This window comes from Geospiza fortis, unplaced genomic scaffold (assembly GCF_000277835.1).
Source record: "Geospiza fortis unplaced genomic scaffold, GeoFor_1.0 scaffold73, whole genome shotgun sequence".
Classification (NCBI taxonomy): Eukaryota; Metazoa; Chordata; class Aves; order Passeriformes; family Thraupidae; genus Geospiza; species Geospiza fortis.
In genome coordinates this window covers 536,410-554,168 of record NW_005054581.1, presented here as the reverse complement: position 1 = coordinate 554,168, position 17,759 = coordinate 536,410, and the positions used below count along the sequence as shown (strand labels likewise).

The following is a 17,759-nucleotide window of genomic DNA, read 5'->3' as shown; positions in this document are numbered from 1 at the left end:
GATGCCTGTGGGTTTGATTATGACCCGTGGAGCAAGTTACCAACCTTGGATGAAGATCAGCAAGCCACAACAGTTTAGGTAGAATAATAGTGAAGTTAGCATGGGGTGGAAAAGTAGATTTTGGGGTTTTTAGAATGGGGGTTCAGGAGGCAAGATGGAGGGATTTGGACATGTCCAGCCTTTCTCCTTCTTCTTCTTCTTGGCCTTCGTCTTCTGCTGTGATGTTGGCACTTTTAGATTGGTTTAGAGTAGAAGCTCACTGTCTAACATAGGTGATAGGTATTGGGAAGTGATTGTAAACATTGTACATGTAGTTTTTGGTATAAAGACATAACACAGCCTCTGGGGCAGGCAGAGTAGCATTGTCTGTCCGTCCTGCTGAGTGGACCTCAGCTGGACAGGAGAAAATTTTTTATGGATAAGATACAATAAACAACCTTGAGACCGAGAAATGAAGAGCCCTGACTCCTTCTTCAAGCGCCAGGCTGGGAAAAGAGACTTTCTAACATTTCTTGGGGTCACTCTGACCAGCTAAAGATCCCAACACTGAGCTGCATTGCCCTGTTTTGCAAAGGTAAGAGAGACCCAGCTCATATCTTATAATCTCATGACTGTTCCCAAAATCAGGGGCAGGCCACTTTCTGCATGTCATGGTAAAGATGCTGTTGGATTTCTTGCCCCAGAGGGGTGGCTACAGGCAGAGCTGTGACATTCCCCAAGGTGTGGGGCCTGGCACTGAGGTTCCCTGCCACCTCCACCAAAATTTTTAGAGGTGGCACCACGCAGGCGCCTGCTCTACCTCTCTGCATCCCTGTGTGAGTGGGATGGGCTGTGCTTGAATGCCATTGCAGGCTCCACTCCCCTCTCCTGCCTCCAGCATTATACCAGCCAGCTCCAGCATCCTGACAGAAATCTCAATTATGTTTCTTTATTTATAGCTTAAGAGAAAGGAGCAAAACTATTGACAGAAAATCTGTGTACATCACACTCTGTACATCACAGATAGCTGCATGGTTAATAATGCTGCACAAGACTCTAGTTACATCAATTAGATTTTCAATTAATACAGCTAAAAGTCTGAGTTTATCATAAGGCCTTTGACTTTAAAACCATTACTGTAATTATCCATGCAAGAAGTAAATTGAGCTATATTGCTGTAATGACAACAGGCAGATTTATCACCCAGGAAGGGCTGCCCATCATGATCTGAATGGGCACAGAAACTCAGAGCCTCAGTAATTTGATAAGAAAAAGCACTGGCCGTGGTTTCTCATCAATTTTTAAGCATTTTTTATTATTACTTCTAAGAGGGTTTTGCTTAAGCATGAACAGAAAGAAGCAACTCTGGATATAAGGTAAGGTATAGATTTCTAAATTAAAAATGGAAAATCATTTTACAACCTTGAAGAAAACATTTACCAGACACTTGTTTTGTAATACTTTTTATATTCCAGAGTATTCCTGATGCCTTCATGATGTAAACAGCATAGGGAATTATATCAGTTAATATAACTTTAAAATGAAAGTAGTGATTATAAAAAGAATATGAAGTAAAATTGAAGAAAAGTTAATCAAAATTATAGAAGTGTTTAAAAAGGATAGAAAGAGGAATTGTTTTATTCTTCTCATCTATATTCTCAAAGGCTTCAATGTTGCAGATAATTTCAGACCAGAGGCTAAATTCACAGTGTGTAAACAATGAAAATTCAAATACTCTCTGCCAGTGCCACCAGCATATCTCTTAAGCACTGATGAATGATTTAAAAGAGCAGCTGCAAGGGATGGGAGCTGAAAGGGTCTGGCTCTGCACAAGTGAGATAATTGGCAACAGCCATCTCTATGTACAGATTCCAGATCTCTTTATTTGCTAATCCATGAATTATTTATATGTGCTGCATAAAGTTCATATGTTGGGGTGATGTTATCAGCCTAATAAATAAAGACATGGGGAGTTCCGTGAACCACTGCTCACAATTAAAAGATTTCCCCAATTTGCAGCATTTTCCAGCTGATGCTATGGACAGATGTTTGTGCTGTTTGCTTTGGCAACCCTGTTGACATAAACATCAAACAGATTTATGCTGCTATTCACCCTCCCCAAGGCATTTAATTTTTTAATCAAATCTTCACTTCCTCAAATGTAACTTGTCTTGTAAAATAATCAATCCTGGCTTGTTCTCAGGCAACCACTCTGATGGTGCTGCTTGTCTCTGCCCTGTGTGATACTGGTAATAAATTTCATGCTTACTTTATGTGGAGCAGAAATAAATGTAGGGGCTCTGAGGCAGCATCAGTTAGCAGTGACTAGAGGGAAAATGAACAAGAGATTTGGTCTTAATTCCACTACAGAGAACAGGCCTGATGGGTTCTACAAAAGGTTGCTGGAAGGAATAAACATGGTCAGGTCCATTCCATGGGATTTTGAGAGGTTCTTGCAAACAGTATTGGGAAGCTGGGCTGGCACTGAGCACATCCCATCTCTGCCCTATGGACACCGAAGGACACAGAGCTTTTGGGTCTGAGAAGATCCTCCCTTGCTGCTTCAGGAAATCTTGTGTTACAAAGTATTGACAAACACCCTCTGAATATAATTGGGTTTGCTGATGTAATTCCTTCTGTTGTCTTGCTCTTCTGGGAGAAGCTGCTTCCAACTTGAAGCTATACTGGCTGTCACTCCTGTTTGCACCTTTTTGGGATTGTTCCAATAATGTTTTCTACTCATCATGAGTATTTCCATTTTAGTCAGAGTAGACATGTCTCCCCAAAAGCTCTCATCCTGTCAAATAAACTAGATTATTGTAACTCCCTTTTGTAGGACAAAGTTGCTTTTCATCTTATTCTTTGATGCAAGGGTGTTTTACATTCAGTTCCTCCTTCCTGAACAGAAATGACCAGAACTGCAGGTCATCCCTGCTGTTGAGGATGTCCTAATTGGATTTTATAGTGAAACTGCTACTTGCCTATTCTATGGAAAATTCCTTGCCTGATCCATCCTAAAAGAGCATTCACCTTTTCCATGACCCCACAGCAGGCAGGCAATTTGCAGACATCAGTGTTGCATGCCCAGGCACCCATCTCCTTTGCTGACGCATTTGTAACTTTTGAGCTTCAAACATACATAAAAATTTCTTGCCCTGAGTCACCACATGTCTAATTTTGCTCTTTCTATTATTAATTTCTCCCAATCCAGCCCTGCAAGACTGGATCCAGCTTTTCTCTAATATTTATCTCTGCCTTCTGATGATGCTTATCAGCTTTTTGTCTTAAATTCCACCAGCCTCAACGAGCTTTGGGTTCCCAGGCTGCCAGGGAACAATCTGGGTAAGGTCATTTCCCAAACCTCCTAATGAGCCCTGCTGTTGATCTCCAATTAGCCTCTTATTCCTCTTCATGATAATCTACTTCCTGTTCCTTTTGCTGGCACTTAACCTTCGCTCACAATTGCTTCACTAATCTCCCTCTTCTCCTTCTTAATTAATATCAGCCAATGAGGTCTCACACTGAGTGGGCTGAGCATTTCCTCCCTTTCATGAGGCCTTGGCTAAGGTTTTAAGAAGCATAATGCAATAATGCATGTGGATGGATCCAAAGAGGAACGTGGCCAACATGCAAACTCCAGGGCATGGAGCAGGTATATAACCACTGCAGTGATAAGATCAGCTGTCAAAAGGAGGTGGATTAGGAGAATTTGTTTTCAGAGTTCACGAGCCTGACAGTGCCCCACTGGAGCTGCAAGTACCAGAGGTAGAAGGGGAAAATGCCAGTCCACATGGGGGTACCTGACTTCCCAAAATCCCAGGCTATTTTGACCAGTATGCTGGTCCAGGCTATGGAATCTGAACAGAAAAATCCCCACACTGAACTCCCTCTTTTTTCCAGTTTCTGTTCTATTTGAATACCTCAATTTAACCTCTTTCAATTCAGTTTTAATCCAAGCTTTCTGCAAACTCTGGAAAGAGATGAAACCAAAAGTTTACACTTTTGGTCCCTATTTTTAAAGTCTAAGTTTCTTATTGGATTAGTCCATGCTGGGTCTTCCTTCCCAATCCAAACCATCCCGTGATTCTATGATATTCAAGGAAAAAAAGATAATTCCTTGTAATTGCAGCATGAAAGAAAATACTCTGTCTCAGTGCCATTTACACCTCATTAACAGATTGAATAAACCCCCATTTAATATTTTCTGTTTATTTCATTAAAAACCTAATATAAATTGATTTAGATAATCTTAATTTATTCTTTTCCATAAGTAAAATTCTCTTGCAACAAAATAATGGCTTCCTAGCTAATTAAGTAATAACTGGTGCTGGATATTAACTTAAAAAACACCACCAACAACCCATCAATATCATTGCTTCACGTTGTCTGGTTATTAAGCTGTTTTCCTCTCATGAGTTCTCAGGTTTTAATACACCCTGAATGTACTGACTGCATTAATAAAGGGCTTAGCAACTACCATGCAAAGAGAAAACAAAAGCCAGCAATAAACCTTACAGCTGGTCCAGCTGGCAACCAAGGTGAAAGAAGCAGTTTTCCTCAGAGGAAGCATTAAATCTTGTGGGATGGTAACATCTGTACTACCCACTGCAGAATAATGAGTTCATCCAAGGTTGCTCATATAGCTGGAAATAACGCACATGCACCCTGGTCTTGACATGCAGGAGGCTTCTGCCTGATTTGTGAGGCTTCATTATTTGAAGCATCAGAGGAAGCCTGTTGTCATGGTCATTTATCTCCTGCCAGTGGAGCTCAGATAAAATTTTATATGTACAGAATGACCAAGTGACAAGAACCCTGGCTGGAAGCTGATGATAGATCACCTTCCTCTGGGCAATGCCAGGCAGCTCATATTTACAAGCAAGAGTCAAAATGAAAAGAGGGTGAAAACATGTAAAAGCAAAGAACACAGAGTGCATTGCAGGATGGGGCCATTTCAAAGGGGAGAGGAGTTTTGCTTTAATTCTACAACATTTTTTCAGGCACTGAAAATCACAGACATTTTCTATTAATTTTCTTATTAAATATTCATTCATATTTGTTTGGGTTCTTTTTCACCTGTTTTTATGTCACTGAGTGTTTATGGGGAGTCTACAACACATTAAAGATGTTTAAGACTAGAGTGTAATAGTTTATGACATAAATGAGAGATCTGCTTAAAGGAAGAAAAAACGTATTGGAATATTCACAAAAGTCACCATTTTAATTAATCTCAGACTATAGAAATAACTGAAGCCATCACTTTAATTAGTCTCAAGCTATAGTCATAACTGTGTTGTTAACAGGAGATAGAAAAGAAGTTCTCACCCAACTCCCAAACCAAGAATACCATCCTCTCTTTTCCTGCAGAAAAAGCTCTGGTGGTACCTTCTGTTTGTGCCAAAGGGGTTTTCATGCCAGCCTGCTGTTTTGCAGTAGTACAGCATGTGAGGGAGTGAGAATGAGCATCCCCCACCCTGCCTTCACCCACAGGATCTGTGACCCATGAACTGCGCACAAAGGGCTTGAGGAGCCAGAGCCAACCTCGGCTGTTAAGTAAGAAAAGGAGTCAAGTGAATGCAAATGTGAATTATATAGTAATTATAATATAAATAGGGCCCGGAGATTAAGCCTGTGCATGCTTTCAAACAGCAGAAACTAATTTAGGCTTCATAAGCCTCAGGAAAAGTTCCAGAAGGTCACAGTGTGCCTGGGAGCGCTAATTACAGCCACCCGCCACCGCGTATACAACAACCCGGGGTGGTGGCAATCATCCTTGTGTGGGAAACCACTCTGGTCACAGCAGATAACACTCACCCAGTGACCTGGGATGTGAGCAAGCCCTGGGAATGCCCCCCAGGCCCCAGCACGCTGCTGTGCCCGTTTAGCATCCCGCTGGGTGGCAACCTGCAGGCTCATGGCCAGGGTACGCCCGGTTCCTGCACGCCCTGAGCACATTGCAGGACATTCAGCTGTGTGTGAACATTGTCTCTGTGGTTCTGATGCATCCTGGGTTTTGTTAGACAGGTATTTTGGGCCTGGTTTTGGCCGGGATACCTGGCTTGTGTGATTGCACAAGGATAGAACCACTTGGGGGTTGACTACCCTGCTCTACCTAGACAGACCCTACTGTGTTCAGACCCCCAGAGCACACATTGCCAAATATCGGCTTTCTGCCCCTTGCTGGAGACCCAGAACCCAGCCAAGACTCAGACTGTTCAGACTGCTCAGTCTGCTCAACAGCTCAGACTGTTCAGAAAACCTGAACCCTCAAGACCTGCACATCAAGAACCAAGTAGCAAAAATTTATATTGAAGAATACTATAGCACTTGGTGGGATTTAAAAACAATATTACATCTGGGTGGACTGACAAAAACCTTTTTTTTTTTTAATGATATAGAATATAGACACCATTCTACTCTGGAATGCAGCAGTAATAGGCTGTAGATAATAGATGGCCCATAAAGAATTTCCAAATGATGCTTGGGGTGGTCCTGTGCAGGGACTGGGGTTGACTTTGATGATCCTTGTAGGACCCTTCCAACTCCGGGTATTCCATGTTTCTATGATGATGAAATCCTCACTGACGTTCCCTAAGACATTGAATTTAGAATTGTCCATTCTCATCCCCACCTCAGCACTTTGGTCCCATGCCAGCACGTCCCACTCCCTTGCAAGATCAAAAATGTTGGTAAAATCATCCAGTAAAGCAGCAGAACAGCTTCTAGAACTTCTGATCCTAGCAGAAAAAAAAAATCAATTTAATTTTCATTTAGTTCAGTTCCCGGGCCCAGCTCAGAGTGAGCCTGTTTGTGGCACAGGCAGCAGGTTGGTGAAAGAGCCCCTGAGGTGGACAGAGAATGGATCTGCACTGACTTTTTCTCCCAGTCCTTGTGGACAGGCAGTGCTGTGTTCCTCCGAAATGCACTGAGGAAAAATACAATAAGGAGCTTAACAGGGGGTTATTTCATTTCTCATGAGGGTGAGGTGGGGCCCAGGGAGGCACAACCTGTCAGGACAGCAGCAGAAACAACCTTCCCCTGGGTTTCCTCCTTCCAGACATCACCTGGCAGTTATTGCTTATGGTGTCAGCAGTAAAGAAAATATTTAAAGCCTTGCCTGAGGTCTTCAGAGCTACTGGCATGGCTACATGGAGCTGTAGCCTTTAGCTGGTGCATATCCCAGCAATAAAATCCAGGTATCAGCATTTCACGTTTGTTTAAACCTAGGTTTGCCTTCTGCACTTTTATATCCATAGGCTCTTGACTTGGTTAATAAAACCCATTTTCAGTGCTAATAGTTATTTCAGCATCCAATTAAGTCTCTGTAGATCTCAACAACTTAATTTATCATGATATTTGCCAAAGGTCACCTGCCAAGCTCTGGCCCTCTTAGCAGGACCAGCTGCACTTGGAAAGCATTTGCTTGAATTCCAGTAGGAACTGAGCCTTGCTGAGATGCTTTGCCTTTACCATGATGGGCAGTTTTATGACATTTTTAGTTGATACAAATCCAGAAATCTTGCCAGGCAGCAGGCTTTCTACCTAACTAAATTTAAGTAGGGATTAAATGAAGGTATTTCCTTTCTGTGCATTTAATATTGTTTTCAGGCCCTGGAGAGAGATATTTGTACCCACAACCACAAGTTTTCCCTGGTTATCTGCCAGAGATGCTCCAAGTCACCATGGACTTGTCACCTGGGGAGGTTAAATGGGACCTTCAGCTTCTTTGTCTCTCTAGGAAAAGAGTTTCTATTATTTTAATTTGGGCTTTATGGACAGAAAACTCCCCTAATGAAATATTACCCCAGAAGCATTTAAGAAGCAAATTCTTCTAAGAATTCTTCTTCTAAGAAGCTCAGTAGCTCCATATCACCCACAAGAAGCAGCGCACACATGCACGTCTGAGCACCCTCCAAGTGAAAAAAAGCCACAGGAAAATATTCCCCTGTGCAGCTACACTGGATCTCCCAGATCCTGATGCACTCCCAGCGCTGAGAAAACACATAAAGACGTGCTTTAAGCCAAAATGTTGTTACATTTTCCATATTTGCTTTTAGTGTTGCTGCTACAACTCAAGCCCCAATCCCTGATTCAAGCCTGTCTCTAAAGGCACTGAGTGCTGCAATGGGGGCACGGGAGGCTGGGCTTGCTGGAGCCCTGTCCTGCAGCACACAGAGGGCTCCTCTGATGCTGCAGCACCTGGGAGGACTGGCCCTTCACTTATTGAGGCTCATGGTGTAATCACAGGCTCATTTTTGGGGTGCTGTTGAGACGAGGCACTGCGGCCATGCCTCATTGGCTCCTCACTCCAGGGCCATTTAATCACTTTACATGCTGGTCCTGTCACAGGAGTGCTCTCCTGCATACTGATGGCTGGGTTGCTGTGCTAGGAAGGTTTCTCTGCAGTGAATAGACTGAAGATTCACTGAAGCTTTCAAAACCATTCTGGAAATTTATCTGTCTAGGAGCCTCTGTGCCCCTTGTTGTCACTGCACACCTGAGCACTGCAGTCAGTAATGGACTTCATTTTCACAGCACATCTAGGAAGCTGGAATGACAAGACCTGCTCGAGTTCTCTAAAGGAGCTCGTGACAGCAGGAAAAAAACCAAATCCATGTGTCCTAACCAGCACTTGGCATCTCAGAGCACTGTTAGCAAATGTGTCTTTGAATTCTCCATGTTTGGATATGGGCCAACAAATTAAAGCAACTGTTGTAAAAACCACCTGTTGGCAAGTGTGTGTGTCACAGGGATCCACATCCTACTCAAGATTTAGAGAACCCAACAGTACTGTCCAAAAAACATGATTATTTTGTAACAGAAAGGAGAACAAACAAGCAATCCACCTGCTTTTTGCAGATAAATTGGCCTAAATATGGAGCTGGTTTACAGTTCATAAATAGCCCAGTACATTCAGGGACGAGCCAATGTGTATTTCCATTATGGCTTGCACTGATGTTTACCTGAGCATAACAACTGCTAATTACAATCTGGTTCCAGGGATGTTATTGATGGGACTGTGACATGCAACGTTTCTATGTGATATTTAAGGCAACACATGGGCAATGCAGAGAGGTTTAAAGCACTGCTTTATGCACTTGTGCTTTGTGAATCATTGATTTACATTCTGCTTGTCCATGGTTAGTTAAAATATCCTCATCTCCAGATTTTCCATTGCTTTCCTGGGATGGTGGGTCTGGCCCAAATGGCACAGGTTAAAAGGTCTGATTAAATGGAGGAACTGAGGAAGATGTAGAGAGAGGTTCATTATTCTCCTGCCTGAAGGCATGAACCAACCTCTTATTGCAGGAGCTGGGCAGACACATCCCTGATGGGTACATTATTGCAAAAATCCTGAAGAGGGTTAATTATCCACCATCCACAATGGAGACAGGCTGCAGAAGGAGTCATATTTCTGGTCTGATCCAGGAGTCAGCGCTGCTTTTCCTTGGAGTACTGGCTTGCAATATGAAGATGGAAATGAGGGTCATGATACTTGACTCCAGATGTGTCCATAGGCAAGCCCCCAATTCTCACTGTGCCTCTGCTCCCCACTTGGCAAGAGCATGAAAATGATCATCTGGAGAAAGGTTGCAAAAGGATTCTCATACTTTTCCATAATTCAAATTAAAACTTAGTGCAGTATTTATTTTTCCAACAATAAAACTTCTACTCCCTGTAGCCTGATAGATATCAGTATAGGATTTTCCTGAGATATTAAATAATATTAAGCTCTTTCTGTTGAAGGAGCCATAAATGTAAAAATTGCTGCTAAAAATATCTCTGTGACATGGGCCCTTGATTTTGATGGAGTAACTGAAGAAAAATGTGATTCGATTCATTCACAGTGAAAGACAAATGTCATGATCTTCTGTCCTGAGGCAGAAAGGATTCAGACAGTTTTGTTCACAAAATAAGTCTTTATGAGTAGAACCTCTATTTTTTGATGAATGTTACATTCAAAATTTTCACAAGAGTGATATTTTAAGCAATTTTCATGTAAAAAAAATTCCCCGAAGCCACTTACAAGAAGTGCAGATGAAACAGACTGAATCCCTAAGTCAATGGGCAAAACAAAGCAAAATGTTATTTTGTTAGTGAAATTAATCAACAAATCCACGTGATTTATTGATTTTAATTTATCTTTTCTATGTCACACATTCATTTCTGTCTAAATCAGCTGGTAATCCCATGAGAGAATAAAATACTTGGAGATTTTCCAAAATATGAATCTCCTCAAAAAAGGTCAACATCTTTATGCAGTAATGACATGAAGTATAGCCACAATACTAGAAACATTGCTCAGAATTTTATGTTTGCTGACATTAAGAAAAAAAAAAATCCCGGGGGTTTAAATCTTGAGCTGAGCTATGCAGTGATGCTGGATGCTGAAGCTGGTGCTTCAAAGGTTTCCCATCCACCCAGCTGCTGGCTGAGCTTATCTCACACTGTTGATGGGATATGCTGCACATAAGGCAGCATTGGTGATCCAGTTTTCCCATTTTTCTGACCACCTCCAGCCTCCATTAAAAGTTCCCTTGTCCAGGAGTGCTGGTCTGTGATTTTTAGTAAGAAACCTTCCCATGTTATTAAAAGAAAGCAGGAGAAATGCTGGTGAGCAATCCCTGACTGAGTTTAGAGAGATGGCACTGGTCAACGGCACAAACCTGGGTTTGGATCCTGATCCCAACACCAGAAATGCTTCTCCTAAAGCAGCCCTCATCAGAAAACACTGATTTCTCATCAGAAAACACTGATTTCACTCAAAGGATTTCATGACACCCACACTAAACATTTCTCTGTCTATGGTAAACTCCAGAAGCACCAAACATTTCAGACTTCTGTCGTCTTGTGTTGTGTCCACATTGGTGGGCAGAACAACCTGGATACCTAAAAGGATTCCAAACCAGGGGTTTAGACCTCCCCACAGTGGAAGGCTGAACCTTGTTAAACCATGCTCTGGGCTCTTTGGCGCTAAAATGTGTTTAAAAGCAAAGTCAGGACAACCTGCCACAAAGCAGAGCCAGATAATTTGATGAAACTTGGTAGTGAAGATCTTTACAGACCCCAGCAAAATTCTGGAAAATAAAATAAATGTGGAACAAGAAAAGGACTTTTCAAGGCTCAGCATAAAGCTATTAAGTGAAAGCAGCAAGTGATGCTCCTAAGTGCTCCCATCTCCAGATGGTCTTTCCAAGCTTCACCAAGAGGGAGGAAAGAAGATAATTAAATTCTCAAGAAACAGTTTAAGGAGCTGAGAAGTTTATAGCTACCTGCTGCTTCTATAAAGAAAAAAACTTGCAGCACTTGTCTTTAAAACTCATAACAGCACAGACAGAATGAATGAATTTCCAATGGCATGAGAAACTTGACTCAGATCATTGCTAATTTGGTTGTGCTGCTCCTTCATTAGTATGAATCACTCTCAGAGGAGATCCTTAAATTGCAGAGTTTTTTCTAATCAGTGCTTTTGTACCACTTGTTATCTGTGAATGGGATTGAAACATGATTTTGTCTGGCAAGATGTAAGAGAAAGAAATCCTATTTTTAGGATTTTAAAGATTTCTCAGGCCTATAGGCACCCCTCAGTGCCTCAGGGCCAGCACTGCAGTGACAGAGCTGTTGTTACAACAGGGAAAAGCAGATGTACCCAGACAAATTCCTTTTGTACTTGTTCTTTAGGTATTTTATCAAGCACAGCTCAGTTACAACATAACATTTTGCTCCACAGCTGCAGAGTTGCCTGCTAGGGAAGGGAGAAATGGCTTCATTTCTGTTACCTGTCATTATTGATCTATAGCATCTAGGCTAAGCTGCTGAGAACCACTGTGCCAGAGAGGAGCCAAATCAGGTGACAATATTTGAACATTTTTCTTACAAAAACCTGTTTTCTTCTCTCCAAAGAGAGAGGCAGCTTTAAGGTCATTTGGCCTGCACAAGACTGACAATAAAGGCTGCCAGTCAGCCACAGACACAGCTTCCAGCAGAGATAATATTCAAAGAAACAGGATAAATAACAGTGGTTTTATGGCATTTTGGAACAAAACAATCTTATTGTATCTGAAAGAAGAGGAAGGGCTAGTTCCCAGTTCAGTTACACTGCTGTCCCTCCTAAAGTGAAAGCTGTTTCTTCCCTAATTGGTCACTGGTTGAAGAATGACACACAGGGCAGTGGCCAAGGCACTTGTCTGTCACCAGCAACCATGCCAAGTGTGAGACAAATCTCCCCTTAGCCCTTGTTACAGTCTTTTCCCCTCCAATTTTCTTTGTGACATCCCTAAAAATGATGAATCCCTTCTTGATAACGCATGATTATGGAGAACTTCGATTAGCAGGCTGGTAGGCATCCCAAGAACAACTCTGCCCTTTCCCCCTCATTTCCATTGTGTATTAAAGTAATTAATTTCAGAGATGTATGCATAGGCCAGGGTCTTCCCCTCTAGTCCTCTTGCCTCAGGAGGCATTAACCCGTTGTGGGGAAAACCCACACAAAACCTAGGGCCAGGATGAGCCTATGGGTGAGGTCAGTTGGTGGAGAAGAACCAACTGATGGAAAGGATGCTTTGATGCCACAGTCTGCCATGTCAGGGACATGAACTCCAGGCTCCAGGAAACATTTGCCAGCTCTGTGAGCCCAGCTGAAAGTCTCTGTGATCTCACACATTTTTTAATGACAGTGAAGACACTGCAGCCAAAACACCTGAGTGCCAGAGTGCCAATTGTGCTGTGCCAGGAAGGGCTGCTTCCCTTGCTTTCCCCATGGACAGCCTCATCAGGAGTTGGGTTTTAGTGGTGCTGCCTGGTTACTCTGGGGAGAGACAGGAGGAGCCACTGAAGACAAAGTGTCCCCATGTGCAGTGGAAATACTAAAACACTGCACAGTTGACTACAGGGGTAGTAATTGATAGGGCTTCATCCTTCAGAGAAGGAGCTATCACCTAAAAATGGGCTTTAGTGCTTTATTGGCTGGTGTCATTCAGACTTGCACCCTATCCATCTGAGTCCCACTCAAGAAACAGGAATAAATTGATTCCCATAACCAAAATTTGCAGCTTCTTATCCTTTTCTTAATGAAATTAAAATTTACATCCCATTTCAGATGAGAAAAATCCAACCTCAATTAAATTTATGTATCAAATAGCAAACCACTTCCGTCCAGATTTTATTTCTCTTTATCTTAGAGGGAATCAGTGTGCTGGTTTATGAGAAGAGGCAGAAGTGTAAACCCGTATTTTATGGTGAAAATGACAGTAGGAGTGACCTTGGTCAAGCAGATATTGCTTTTTCAACCATGTCTAGAGGAGATAATCTAACAGCAGTCTGCAAAGCATCATGTTTCCTTAGATCCTGCTACAGTAATTCAATCATGAGCATATAAAATTAGATGAAAAATAAGGTAACTGGCCTTCTGGGACTGACTGATTGCAATAAATGCTGCCTCCTGACAGCAAGCATTACACTGTCCTCTTTCAAGAGAGGTTACCTTCTATTGCAGCAGCTGCTCTCATTTCAGCCTGTGCCAGGTAGCAAAGTTGTTAAATATATTCTGCAGGACAGCAAAAAGTATCTTAAAGAAATTATATGTTCCCTTTAAAGCATCAAAAGAGTGAGTAGAAATCTTCCATCTCTTGACCTTTGGGATCAAATGAGCGATGCCAGACCTTTCTTGGTTTTTTTGGAGTCCTTTTGGGGAAGATATTTTCCCTTAACCTTGCCTTTCATTTAAGTATCACAAAGAATTTATAAGCACTGATTGATTCCTCAAATCTTGCAAACCTTGCCATCCATTGTAGAGAAGTTCAGCTGAGCCACAGTCATGTCTGTGGCTCTAAACTCAAAGAAATTTGCAACCAAAGGGCACAAAAGAAGGGACAGAGTGAAGCTGAGATATGGTGGAGGTTATTCTCTGTCAGTACAGAAATTGTTTTCAAGCCATAAAAGTTTGCCCATGTGGCTGAGAAAATACAAAATTTTAAGCTATTACAGGCTTGATTACAGGAAAATAATTTAATTTAGCTGCCACCAAAGATACACATGGGGCTGACATTGACTACACCAGTGATCACTATGAACACACATTTTCATGTCACAGTCACAGAGCAGACAGCAAGACCTGAGCTCTGGGTGCTTCTATACATATTGATGCTTTTTATACATATTATGGAAATTTATGTATTTGATACCTATTTAGATACAAATTTATGCATGTTAGACATGTTATGGAGAAGAAAGCACTAAACAGCCACAGGAACTGTCTGCCACTGTCTGGTCTTGAACATTGGCTCCAACTGGGGGGATTTCTGGGGGGAAGCAGAGATGGGAACTCCTGGCAGAAGCCCTTGGGGAACAAGACAAACTCTTGTTCACCCTGCTGGGTTTGCTCTGTCTGCTGGATCAGCTACAGGATCTGCAGGGTCCCTTGATAGATCCTCATTCAAGGAGATTTTCCTTTTTTGTGTTATATGTTCATATATATAATATATATAAATAAATAAGATTTCTAAATAAGATTTCTAAATAAATAAATAAGATTTCTAACCATATATAAAAATACATAATATTTTCTGTTAATCTAAACCATACCAGAGCATGAATGCTTGTGAGCAATGACCCAACACCCAAAGGAGCTGAGGCATGGCCAAGCTGTGGCTAAGCAGTCTGAGGAGCTGTGCAAGAGGAATGCTCACAGGTAAGGATTCCTCCCTAAAAACCCTTTCAAAACCTACTTACTTCTCTCCTGAGCTTTAGAAATAAGGAATTTCTTGTTTGCTTTTCAAGCCTTTTCCTCTTAGTGGATCCAGATGATTCTCCATGAAACCACAGCACCTATTTATATGACCAAAGTCTGACAGGATGATGTTTTTATCCAGAAATGTGTGCTTCATCCACAACAGAGGTTTCCACTGACCTGGCTCACATCAGCTGCAACAGGAACCAGAGGGAGCTGTCCCTGCTGCAAGTGCAATCCACAGCACTCATATGAATTAGATGGATCCTACATGAAAAATGCCAAAAAGAAATGTGGTTCCCCCAAACTGCTTGAAAGCAAATAGGTTGAAAGACCTCTCACTTTCAGTCAGGTAAATAAGGAATAACTCCACCAAACGCAATAGACTGATATTTTTATAAAATCACTGAAAATGGAAATTCTACCAAGATTTCTGTATTTTTTCATGTATGCATATTTTTTTTAAAGTTTTGTGAATAGAGACACTGAGATGAGCTCCACAGATGAAGCTGTGCTGTATTTGTGCTACAGTGAGATTTGAGGATTTAGTCCTGAATAACTAAAATTCAGACAAAGATATATTCAGCAGATGTAAAAAATATCTAATCCTAATGACCTAATAATTGAGTTATTGTTTACAGCAGCTGAGAATCAGACCCATAGCTTATTATGCAAAATCATTATCTTGTGTACTGGATTAATGTACACACTAATAAAACTAATTAATCTCTTCAGGTATCACTGCAGGTTTTTGTGGATGAGATATAATGTAATCAAAACCAAATCACCTCATAATTGTTGATAAGGCCCTTTAGAAACCTTAATCTTGTTATTCACAAATGCTTCTAATTACAGTAAAACAATTATCTTGGTGCAAAGGAAATGGACATTGTCTCTGGTAGCTCCTGACAGCTGTTCTTGAAATGAAAACAAGAAGAAAACTAAGCAAGGTTTTTCTTTTAAAGGGAGGAACTTAGTAAACATAATATTTACTACAGAACTGAATGTTTATTGACACATGACACTTCTCTGCGTATGTCTGCCATAACTATAAATTCAGATTTATAGGTAAGTCCATTAAGTTAATTAGTCCATTAAATCAATTAGTGTATTGCCCTATTAATGCTATTTTTCTGTACTGTGTTATGCCTCTGACATACAACCTATCATTCCTTTTCAGGGGAAAAACATGTTTTTACAATCGTCCTAGTCCAGGTATTTTACTTTATACAAGCCGTTCTACTTCTCCACTTTATCTTGATTATTTCCCACTTTACCCTCTCAAATATTCCTTCTGTACCTTGGTGCTCACCATAAACAGTGGCAGCAGTGGATGCCTGGCAGCCAGAGGAGGGGCAGCCCCTGCATCACCACAGAGCCCACTGCTGTCCCCATGACATGGTTACCACCATCCCAGATTGATCAGAGCCCCCTCCAACCTGGCATTGAACACTTCCAGGGATGGGGCAGCCATAACTTTTCTGGGCAACCTGTGCCAGGCCATCATCTTGCTCACAGTAAAGGATTCCTTCCTAAAAACCCTTTCAAAACCTACTCACTTCTCTCCTGAGCTGTTGAATATAAGGAATTTCTTGTTTGCTTTTCAAGCCTTTTCACCGAATCACTGGGTTGGAAGAGACCTTCAAGATCATCAAGTCCAGCCCAGCCCCAACACCTCAACTAAACCATGGCACCCAGTGCCACATCCAGGCTTTTTTTAAACATATCCAGGGATGGTGACTCCACCACCTCCCTGGGCAGGCCATTCCTGAACTTTATCACTCTTTCCAGGAGTTGTAGAGAGTGATGAGGGCACCTCTGAGTCTCCTTTTCTCCAGGCTGAGCACCCCCAGCTCCCTCAGGGGTTCCTCACAGGGTTTGTGTTCCCAGCCCCTCTCCAGCCTCATTGCCTCCTCTGGATGCTCTCAAACATCTCAACATCCTTCCTAAACTGAGGGGCCAGACCTGGACACAGCACTCAAGGTGGGACCTCACCAGTGCCAAGTACAGGGGCAGAATGAGCTCCCTGCTCCTGCTGGCCACACCATTCCTGATCCAGGCCAGGATGCCACTGGCCTTGGGCACCAGGGCGCTCTGCTGGCTCATGTTCAGTCACTGCCAACCAGTACCCCCAGGTCCCTTTATTTCTGGGCACTGCCCAGCCACACCATCCTCAGCCCAGAGCACTGCAGGGGTTATTGTGGCCAAAATACAGGACTGAGCACTTGGACTTATTAAACTTCATCTTGTTAGTCTCTGCCCATCCATCCAACCATTCCAGGTCTCTCTGCAGAGGACATGCAGCCATTTGAGCAGCTTCAATCCCAGGAGCAGATGACTGGTATGCGTGCATTTTGTGTGCAATTTTGGATAATCAAGCAGAATTAAATTATATAGGACTAAGTTTTGTGGAGTTCTGCGTTTAGTCTTGACAGAGCTGGAGAAAACTTCAATGACTCTTCTCCTGAGTCTCATCCTTAGCCTCTTGGATACCCTCATGCATGTTCAAAATAGGAAATCCTCGTTGGGCCTGCAGATTATGCCAAGTTAAAGCAGATCTATGATGGATGAGCAGGGAAGATACACCAGATATTCTGTACTCTCATTGTCCATCAGGAACATTTCTGTAAGCTGCCTTTTCAGCAAACTGTCTTCTTGTTGTAACTTACTTTAAATCCCTCTGTTCACAGTATTGGTTGATGTATCTGGAACTTAGTCCCAGTCACCCACAGTCAACCCCACCTTGCTGGCTTCTCTCTCATAAATTTTCTGATGTTTTATATCCTCCAGGTTTTGCTGTTACTTTCCTTTAAGGATGCTTGTGGTGGCTGGGGAATCTACCTCTACCTTCTGTGCATGTATACACAGAAAAAGGTTGTAAATATTTGCTTTCTAGCTACAAGTAAAAATATAAAAGAAAAGAAAAATGTCAAGAGTAAAGCTTTAAAAGCAACATATTCATGGCAAGTCTTTCAAAGCTGACCTCAGGTACACAGAATGTCTGAAGATGTCAGTGCTGGCTCTAAATCCTGCCCCTGAGGCACAACAACTG

At 42.1% G+C, this 17,759-nt stretch overlaps 1 protein-coding gene across 1 annotated transcript in view; it reads right to left on the bottom strand.

Annotated features, from left to right (window-relative positions):
- Positions 1-17,759, bottom strand: part of DPP6 (dipeptidyl peptidase like 6) — a 566,729-nt gene that overhangs the window by 20,791 nt on the left and 528,179 nt on the right. The gene's annotated exons all lie outside the window — the stretch shown is intronic.